This window comes from Nannobrachium achirus (genome assembly GCF_963921795.1).
Source record: "Nannobrachium achirus genome assembly, chromosome: 1".
NCBI classification, from domain to species: Eukaryota; Metazoa; Chordata; class Actinopteri; order Myctophiformes; family Myctophidae; genus Nannobrachium; species Nannobrachium achirus.
The window spans coordinates 88,635,745-88,647,449 of NC_137810.1; positions in this window are offsets into that span (position 1 = coordinate 88,635,745).

An 11,705-nucleotide genomic window follows, 5' to 3' on the forward strand; every position below is an offset into this window, starting at 1 on the left:
CTATTTCACATGCATTAGGCTATGGACCTCCATTTAATGGCATTTCTATCACTGAGACCCCAATTTATATTTGTTATAAAATCAAGTTAATTTAACTCTGAGTGTGTGGTTCCATATGTGCACTATGAGTTACATAAGGGTCCATTTGGTTCCTAACTTTTGCTGGGGACCCCTGGAACTACCTCAAGATCCCTGGGGGTCCCCGGACCCACTTTGAGACCAATGCATTACAGGACTGGAGTTATTTTGTTAACTGGTCGTGAAGGTGAGACGCCAAGCTCGTCAGCTCCAGAGAAACATTGCAGTTTATATAGTTCATAACTGGAAGCTGGATGGAGGAGTAGTGTGTAGCCTACTGTAGGTCTAATCTCCGCTGTGCACAGGCGGGGGACGTCTTTATGAAACTGCACATTAGCAACCATGGTCCTTTGAGCTTCTGACTGATACGCAATGCAAAGCACATGAGTTTGTTTTGTTTTGGTAGCCTGCCCTACAGCCACGCTGTTGCTAACGTTAATGCACACATAGAAGATGTGAGAAAGTTTTATGACGGCAATAAAACAATAAAAGTAGTCCGAAGAAGTCTCTGTTTACCACACGTGCTTGCGTGCGTGTGTGTGTGTGAGAGAGATAGAGAGAGAGAGGGGGGGGGGTCGGAGGAGGCGAGCGAGAATCGAGTCCAGACGAGAGACGCGGAGACAGCGAGAGCGAGAGGAGGGGGGAGGCACCGAAAGACAGACAGAGAGAGAGAGAGAGAGAGAGAGAGAGAGAGAGAGAGAGAGAGAGAAAGAGAGAGAGACCTAGCGCTGTCTATGTTAAGCATAGGCAGGCAGACAGAGACAGAGTACCACAAAATAATCAACTACGTTTCACAAATCTATCAGTGTTAAATCTGCCGTGCGCTACAAAGATTTGTCGTGCGCGACAGTGCCTGAGTAGTGCGCGGGCGCGCATGCGCGCAGCTTAGAGGGAACATTGACTACCGGTCTCCTAGGCCGATTTTGAGATTGCAAAGTGCAATAACTCTCCCTGTGAAGGTCTCAGAAATCCTTTTTTCTGCTAAACCATGAAGTTAACATTGAAAGCGAGAGTAGGCTATTTGAGAGGTCAATTGAAATGCTAATTCACATTTGGAAGACAATAGAACCCCTGGCAGCAGGGGGAGGAGGTGTTGCGCTCCTGGGCCAAAAGGGAGAGAATTAAACAGTCAAAATGAACGATAAATGCAGGCGGAGTGGTAGTTTTTCATTTTCAGTCACCCAAGTGTTAAGACGTATATGACTCCCATTGTAAGAATGGATTCAATGTTTGGAACAATCCAGAACGAGCGTGTCACAACTCTCTTCTTCTATGGTTCTGGGTGCAACTAGCGAACTTTCTGCTGATATCCTACTTCCCAGAATGCATCTGGCACCAGGACATAAACACTCTCATAGGAAGGCATAATAAAACATGTATGTTCGTTAATACAGCATTTATCATGAGCGATGTTCTCTTTTTATAGGTTAAATATTTATATAACCTAGAGACAGACATAACCATTTGAACACACAGGTGTTCTTTGCAGTGGTATTGTCACTAGATACTTTTATTCTCAAGCCATTATTATTTTAAAGTAATAACATTTTTACTTGAGTACAGTTTATTTTTTACTCTACCTCGGTGCATGTCCAAGACAACCTAAGAATAACTATTTAGGGCTAACCTATAGTTAAGCCTAAATCAGAAATTAGCCTACAAAAACAAATATGTTGCTACATACTGTACATGTACTGTAAGCCCCTCCCAAACACAAAATGTGTTCCCGGCCTGAATGGGTTAAAGATCACTACAGCTGACAGTGAGATACTCTACTACTGTCTACATTGTGAGCAGATACAACTCATTGTTTGTGTATTTCCAGTTGAAGTTCACAGAGATCAGTGATCTTACTGTGTGTGTGGAGGTCCAGGTTCATTACTGAAGACGGGCCCAAGTCCTTTAGAGCTGTCACTCTTCATAGACACACAGCTGGGTGTTGGAGACCTTGCTCTGTGGTCAACACTTCTGGAATCATAAAGATACACCACAATTAGCATATGGATGATTATTTTAGTTTCTTATTTTTCATTATTATGCTACATTATAAGTAAAACTAATCTTGAACACTGAGTCCATAGTTTTCATATGCATTTATTCATCAAATACAAATAATTGTCAACATTGAAACCTTGCACATTTAGTCTGATGAGTCTTATTACTGTGTTGACTGTGGACATTTCCCAGACCTAAACAAGTAAATGTAATCATAAATTGCTTTTGCTCTCCATTGTTTTGAAGGTCCTCAGTGGGTGAAATACCAGACTTTAGACTTGCTTCACAGATCAGCTGTGTAGCAACCTTTGACAGGTACATTGTATTCTCAACTACTGACGCGAAATCAGAGGCGTAATTTCAGAAAGAAATGGGGATGGCAAAAAAGAAAAAAGAGACAAAATTGCCACTTAGGCCCCACTTCTAAAATAGTGGATCTACAAGCTGAGCATTGAGAGCTTGTAGAACAAATATATTCGCTATTTGTTTGGGTGGTTGAAACTTTAAAAAGGACGTGTCTGTACGTGCGTGAGCGTGCTTGTGTGTTGAATTACCAAGACCAGTGACACAAGTATTATTATTATTATTATATGTATTTTTGCAATGGTATTCTCACGATATACTATTATTCTCAAGCCATTATTATTTTAAAGTAATAACATTTTTACTTGAGTACAGTTTATGTGTTACTCTACCTCGGTGCATGTCCAAGACAACCTAAGAATAACTGGATTAAAGTTAACTACAGATGACAGTGAAGATACTCTACTGCTGTCTACATTCAGCAGCGAAGTGTGATGTCACTTCCGTGAAATGGCGTGAAATGTCGCCCTCTACGGGGTTCATGCTGGTATTGTTTTGTATTCAAATCGCCATTGAGGAATTTGCGATCACCGCATATAAGAACTGTGTTAAAAATATAAACACACCATGTGCGCGGACATGCTCTCAGCGACAGTCTGTCCCAGACACGAGTGTCTCTCTGTAGTTTCCAACATTTAGGACAGCGTTGATTACATTTTCTCTGACAACAGGCTATATCAGATATGAATGAATATCATAAACTATGCAGAACCCCCCCGCTGACAGAAACGCGCACATGGTGTGTTCATTTTTTTTAACACAGTCCTTATATGCGGCAATCGCAAATTTCCCAATGGTGATTTGAATACAAAACAATACCAGCATGAACCCCCTAGAGGGCGTCATTACGCACAAATGACGACATGGCTTCGTTTCTCTATTGTGAGCAGATACAACACATTGTTTGTGTCTTTCCAGTTGAAGTTCACAGAGATCAGTGATCTTACTGTGTGTGTGGAGGTCCAGGTTCATTACTGAAGACGGGCCCAAGTCCTTTAGAGCGGTCACTCTTCATAGACACACAGCTGGGTGTTGGAGACTCTGCTCTGTGGTCAACCCTTCTGGAATTAAAACACACACACACACACACACACACACACACACACACACACACACACACACACACACACACACACACACACACACACACACACACACACACACACACACACAAAAGAAAAACACAGTTCAACACGATTAAATTGTCAAAGTTCCCCACTGACCATGAAGTGATTTGATACATTATTGTAGGTTTGACAATAGAACATTATTATTGTTTTACTAGTCCTCTAGCGTGGTTGTGTTGTGTATTGAGGTGAAAGTAGGAGGTGAGAAGTCTTGTAGGATAGTAGGATTTAACACACGGGTGACTACCGGTCTCTTAGGCCGATTTTGAGATTGCAAAGTGCAATAACTCTCCCCGTGAAGGTCTCAGAAATCCTTAGCGTTTATATAGTGTCATTTTCCCAAGCCTGTTTTTTCTGCTAAACCATGAAGTTAACATTGAAAGCGAGAGTATTTGAGAGGTCAATTGAAATGATAATTCACATTTGGAAGACAATAGAACCCCCGCTGGCAGCAGGGGGAAGAGGTGTTGAGCTCCTGGGCCAAAAGGGAGAGAATTAAACGGTCAAAATGAACGATAATTGCAGGCGGAGTGGTAGTTTTTCATTTTCAGTCACCCAAGTGTTAAGACGTATATGACTCCCATTGTAAGAATGGATTCAATGTTTGGAACAATCTAGAATGAGTGTGTCACAACTCTCTTCTTCTATGGTTCTGGGTGCAACTAGTGGACTTTCTGCTGATATCCTACTTCCCAGAATGCATCTGGCAACAGGACATAAACACTCTCACAGGAAGGCTTAATAAAACATGTATGTTTGTTAATACAGCATTTATCATGAGCGATGTTCTCTTTTTATAGGTCAAATATTTATATAACCTAGAGACAGACATAACCATTTGAACCTGAATGGATTTGGACACAGGTGTTCTTTGCAGTGGTATTCTCACTATATACTTTTATTCTCAAGCCATTATTATTTTAAAGTAATAACATTTTTACTTGAGTACAGTTTATTTTTTACTCTACCTCGGTACATGTCCAAGACAACCTAAGAATAACTATTTGGGCCTAACCTATAGTTAAGCCTAAATCAGAAATTAGCCTACAAAAACAAATATGTTGCTACATACTGTACATGTACTGTAAGCCCCTCCCAAACACAAAATGTGTTCCCGGCCTGAATGGGTTAAAGATCACTACAGCTGACAGTGAGATACTCTACTACTGTCTACATTGTGAGCAGATACAACACATTGTTTGTGTCTTTCCAGTTGAAGTTCACAGAGATCTATGATCTTACTGTGTGTGTGGAGGTCCAGGTTCATTACTGAAGACGGGCCCAAGTCCTTTAGAGCGGTCACTCTTCATAGACACACAGCTGGGTGTTGGAGACTCTGCTCTGTGGTCAACACTTCTGGAATCATAAAGATACACCACAATTAGCATATGGATAATTATTTTAGTTTCTTATTTTTTATTATTATGCTACATTATAAGTAAAACTAATCTTGAACACTGAGTCCATAGTTTTCATATGCATTTATTCATCAAATACAAATAATTGTCAACATTGAAACCTTGCACATTGAGTCTGATGAGTCTTATTACTGTATTGATTGTGGACATTTCCCAGACCTAAAATAGTAAATGTAATCATAAATTGCTTTTGCTCTCCATTGTTTTGAAGATCCTCAGTAGGTGAAATACCAGACTTTAGACTTGCTTCACAGATCAGCTGTGTAGCAACCTTTGACAGGTACATTGTATTCTCAACTACTGACGCTAAATCAGAGGCGTAATTTCAGAAAGAAATGGGGATGGCAAAAAAAAAAAAAGAGACAAAATTGCCACTTAGGCCCCACTTCTAAAATAGTGGATCTACAAGCTGAGCGTTGAGAGCTTGTAGAACAAACATATTCACTATTTGTTTGGGAGGTTGAAACTTTAAAAAGGACGTGTCTGTACATAATAACAGTCCTGGTAACCTCCAACACCATAGCTGTAAGAGCCATTTGAGGCATCTTGTTATTGGTGTTGCCAGTGGCAGAGGAAAACATTTAACCCTTAAGTGCTGTTCGGGTCATTTTGACCCGTTTTACATTTTCATTTGGAAAAAAAAGGTAGAAGTTTAAATTGTTTCCACCTGAAACTCACTGGCCTTAAAGATTCTTCTGAGATGAACATGTAAAAAAAAATATTTTTGCACTACACCCATGCTACACCCCCCTCATATTTTTTGAACCTTAAGTGCTGTTCGGGTCATTTTGACCCGGAAGCACAGATGCAGAGAAATACACAGTATTATGCCAAAACAGAGACACACAGTCACCCCCACTTGTCACCCCCACTTCTAACACCCCCCTTCCGAAGCCCCATTCCGAACCTCCCCCCCTTTCCGCACCCCCCCCCCTCCCCACACTTAACCCCTGATGCACAGAAATGCAAGGAATCATGTACAAACACAGATACACAATCACCCCTAACCCCTTCCACCCCTCCAACCCCCCTCACCTCGCCCTTACCCCCTCCCCTCCAGACCCCCCAACCCAACCCCCCCCCCCCCACCTCCCTCCCACACCCCCCCCCGCCACCCCAGATGCACAGAAACAAAAGAAAGCATGTATACTAACACAGACACACAGTCACCTCCTTCCCCCCCTCCCCCCCTCCCCCCTCCTATCGCCCTCACCCCCCACACCCTTCACCCCCTCTCCTCCTCACCCCTCCCCTCCTCACCCCCTCTTCTCCTCACCCCTCCCCTCCTCACCCCTCACCCCTCCCCTCCTCACCCCTCACTTATCTGAAGTTTTCCTTGTGACTGTACTATATCTTAGGGGAAATCTTACATTATTTTACATAAACATAAGGTGTTGTAAAGTAACACTGAATTTCAGGGGTGCTGTGGATGAAAATGTTGTTTACAGGGGTGCCCTGAGACCAAAGTGTTTGAAAACCTCTGTCCTAGTGTATACGTTCAAGTGTATATTCATATGTGACGTTCATGTGTGTTCACATGTGTGTTCAGCTCTATGTGAGGATGATGTCCTGTCGAACCACAAGTATTCAATTAATGGGCATGTTGTTCATAAAAATATTGTCTGATTTTCATTTTGTCCTATAAGCATGAGCAATATTGCCCAGTATTAAATAAAGTAGTTTTTTTACATGAATTTCAGCTAAATCATTAAAAACGCCTAGCTCTTTCAGTGTTTAATGTGATATAGCAAAGCAAGAATGCAAACATTTACAATATATATCATATGAATTGTTTGATATTGAGTCAAAGTCAATGTATCATGATGATTTGTTAAGTTAAAATTTATATTAGTGTTGTTTTTTTTAAACCAAATACCCTCCGGGTCAAAATGACCCGAACAGAACGAAGGTGTAGTGAATCTGAACAGAACTTAAGGGTTAAGGGGCTGTGGTCGTGTGTAGCGTTTGACCGTTCATTTATTTACTTATTTATTGTATGTCAAAGTAAAGGACTTAATAGGCTAATAAATATTATAATTTATGCACACAAGGAAACGTTTGGACTTCAGTTATTATGAGCACATGTCTGAACTCCCTCAGTAAGCAGCAGCACCAAGTATAGGACTTGGGCTCTACATTAGCTCACAAACTGACTCGCTTCAAGTTGACTGTTTTATTGGGAAGCAGTCAAACCAGGGCTCGTTTTGGACACACAGAGATCAGTGGTCTTACTGTGTGTGTGGAGGTCCAGGTTCATTACTGAAGTCTGGAGGATGTTGTTTAGACCAGTCACAATATTCATATTCATACAATGATCATTTGAATGAACACATAGACTCCTCTCCTCCCAATTCCCCTGTCCCCGTCTCTTGACCATAATTATGTCCTCCACTTCCAACAATGCGACTGAGCCAAACCTGCTACAGAGCATGCTTTGGAGGCAATGGGCTTTGCTTTGGACTTTCTTAAAAAGCCATAACTAAGATTGCCAAATTATTGTAGTGGAGTAAAAGTACAATGACTCCAGGGGGGAGGGGGTAATTTTTAACGACACGTCCCTAAGTTAGATGTCCCAAACTTTGTCACAGGGTGGGTGTCAGCTAGGGGTACTTTCTGTTAAGTACTTTTCTCGTCAACCTACGTCTGTGGCCTGATTGCCTAATCAATGATTCTCGTCAATCTACCTCTGTGGCATGGAACGACTTAATTGTATAATGTAGCCGTTCAGATATCTTATTTTACATCAGTAGTGTTCATGTGAAATGGTTTGTTTAGGTTTATCTATTATAATTATAAAATCGCTATGATTTATCAGTCGTTTTCCACCGCAGATCACATCATTTACTCAAAGCAGACAGCAGCAGGAGTCATGTCCCTCCACGTCCATTCCAGACGCCGGAGGACCCGTGAGATCTGCCGGGGGCATAGAATGTCCGCTTTAGGTTAGACTAAGGGGAACCAGAATTCCTGATCAGGTGCATTCTGGGAATTGGAGTGTTTCTCTTCAGCCACGGCTGCCCCAGACAGTAAGCTACGGTTTTGTGCGTGTGCACGAGTGGAGTACGTGCGTGAGCGTGCTTGTGTGCGTGCGTGTGTTGAATTACCATGACCAGTGACACAAGTATTATTATTATTATTATATGTATTCTTTTGCAGTGGTATTCTCACTAGATACTTTTATTCTCAAGCCATTATTATTTTAAAGTCATAACATTTTTACTTGAGTACAGTTTATTTTTTACTCTACCTCGGTGCATGTCCAAGACAACCTAAGAATAACTGGATTAAAGATCACTACAGCTGACAGTGAGATACTCTACTACTGTCTACATTGTGAGCAGATACAACACATTGTTTTGTCTTTCCAGTTGAAGTTCACAGAGATCAATGATCTTACTGTGTGTGTGGAGGTCCAGGTTCATTACTGAAGACTGGCCCAAGTCCTCTAGAGCGGTCACTCTTTATAGACACACAGCTGGGTGTTGGAGACCTTGCTCTGTGGTCAACACTTCTGGAATTAAACACACACACACACACACACACACACACACACACACACACACACACACACACACACACACACACACACACACACACACACACACACACACACAAAAGAAAAACACAATTCAACACGATTAAATTGTCAAAGTTCCCCACTGACCATGAAGTGATTTGATACATTACTGTAGGTTTGACAATAGAACATTATTATTGTTTTACTAGTCCTCTAGCGTGGTTGTGTTGTGTATTGAGGTGAAAGTAGGAGGTGAAAAGTCTTGTAGGATAGTAGGATTTAACACACGGGTGACTACCGGTCTCTTAGGCCGATTTTGAGATTGCAAAGTGCAATAACTCTCCCCGTGAAGGTCTCAGAAATCCTTAGCGTTTATATAGTGTCATTTTCCCAAGCCTGTTTTTTCTGCTAAACCATGAAGTTAACATTGAAAGCGAGAGTATTTGAGAGGTCAATTGAAATGCTAATTTACATTTGGAAGACAATAGAACCCCCGCTGGCAGCAGGGGGAGGAGGTGTTGCGCTCCTGGGCCAAAAGGGAGAGAATTAAAGGGTCAAAATGAACGATAAATGCAGGCGGAGTGGTAGTTTTTCATTTTCAGTCACCCAAGTGTTAAGACGTATATGACTCCCATTGTAAGAATGGATTCAATGTTTGGAACAATCCAGAACGAGCGTGTCACAACTCTCTTCTTCTATGGTTCTGGGTGCAACTAGTGAACTTTCTGCTGATATCCTACTTCCCAGAATGCATCTGGCACCAGGACATAAACACTCTCATAGGAAGGCATAATAAAACATGTATGTTCGTTAAAACAGCATTTATCATGAGCGATGTTCTCTTTTTATAGGTTAAATATTTATATAACCTAGAGACAGACATAACCATTTGAACCTGAATGGATTTGGACACAGGTGTTCTTTGCAGTGGTATTCTCACTATATACTTTTATTCTCAAGCCATTATTATTTTAAAGTAATAACATTTTTACTTGAGTACAGTTTATTTTTTACTCTACCTCGGTGCATGTTCAAGACAACCTAAGAATAACTATTTAGGGCTAACCTATAGTTAAGCCTAAATCAGAAATTAGCCTACAAAAACAAATATGTTGCTACATACTGTACATGTACTGTAAGCCCCTCCCAAACACAAAATGTGTTCCCGGCCTGAATGGGTTAAAGATCACTACAGCTGACAGTGAGATACTCTACTACTGTCTACATTGTGAGCAGATACAACTCATTGTTTGTGTATTTCCAGTTGAAGTTCACAGAGATCAGTGATCTTACTGTGTGTGTGGAGGTCCAGGTTCATTACTGAAGACGGGCCCAAGTCCTTTAGAGCGGTCACTCTTCATAGACACACAGCTGGGTGTTGGAGACCTTGCTCTGTGGTCAACACTTCTGGAATCATAAAGATACACCACAATTAGCATATGGATGATTATTTTAGTTTCTTATTTTTTATTATTATGCTACATTATAAGTAAAACTAATCTTGAACACTGAGTCCATAGTTTTCATATGCATTTATTCATCAAATACAAATAATTGTCAACATTGAAACCTTGCACATTGAGTCTGATGAGTCTTATTACTGTATTGACTGTGGACATTTCCCAGACCTAAACAAGTAAATGTAATCAAAAATTGCTTTTGTCTCTCTATTGTTTTGAAGGTCCTCAGTGGGTGAAATACCAAACTTTAGGCCTGCTTCACAGATCGGCTGAGTAGCAATCTTTGACAGGTACATTGTATTCTCAACTACTGACGCGAAATCAGAGGCGTAATTTCAGAAAGAAATGGGGATGGCAAAAAAAAAAAAAAGATGCCACTTAAGCCCCACTTCTAAAATAGTGAAAATAGTGGATCTACAAGCTGAGCATTGAGAGCTTGAGAGCTTGTAGATCAACTATTTCCGCTATTTGTTTGGGAGGTTGAAACTTTAAAAAGGACGTGTCTGTACATAACAACAGTCCTGGTAACCACCAACATCATAGCTGTAAGAACCATTTGAGGCATCTTGTTATTGGTGTTGCCAGTGGCAGAGGAAAACATTTAAGGGGCTGTGGTCGTGTGTAGCGTTTGACCGTTCATTTATTTACTTATTTGTTGCATGTCAAAGTATAGGACATAATAGGCTAATAAATATAATCATTTATGCACACAAGGAAATGTCTGAACTCCCTCAGTAAGCAGTAGCACGTATAGGACTTGGACTTGGGCTCTACATTAGCTCACAAACTGACTCGCTTCAAGTTGACTGTTTTATTGGGAAGCAGTCAAACCAGGGCTTGTTTTGGACACACAGAGATCAGTGATCTTACTGTGTGTGTGGAGGTCCAGGTTCATTACTGAAGTCTGGAGGATGTTGTTTAGACCAGTCACAATATTGATATTCATACAATGATCATTTGAATGAACACATAGACTCCTCTCCTCCCAATTAGTGCGTTCGTTCGTTGCTTCGTTCGTTCTTGTACATACGCATGCATGACCTGTGTATGTGTGTGCGTGTGCCCCTTGTTTGTCTTGCCCTTGTCTCTCCCTTGTTTTTCCCTCTCTCCTCTCTCTCTCTCATGGCTCTTTAGCCTTTGTAAAGTGTCTTGAGATAACTTGTTATGATTTGACACTTTAATAAAATTGAATTGAATTGAATTTAATTGAATTACCTTGTCCCCGTCTCTTGACCATATGTCCTCCACTTCCAACAATGCGACTGAGCCAAACTTGCTACAGAGCATGCTTTGGAGGCAATGGGCTTTGCTTTGGACTTTCTTTAAAAGCCATAACTAAGATTGCCAAATTATTGTAGTGGAGTAAAAGTAAAATATTTGGATCCGAGATGTAGCAGTGGAGTAGACGTAAAAGTACTGTAAACTGGAAATACCCATAAATTACAGTAGTTAAGTACTACTTAGTTACTTTACACCACTGCCATTGTGTGTAATGTGTATATGGTACAGGAGGATTGTCTTACTTTAAGCGTGGAGGTCCAGGTTCATCTTTAGACCCACAGCTGGCTGTTGGAGACTCTGCTCTGTGGATGAGATGTTTGTCTCTTCCCTCCTCCTCCTCTCTCTCCACACACTCATTCATCTTTGGTCTTTATTTAACCTGTCAAGGTTAGCAGGAAATAGTAAATGATTAATGAATGAATGTACAAAACACACACACACACACACACACACACACACACACACA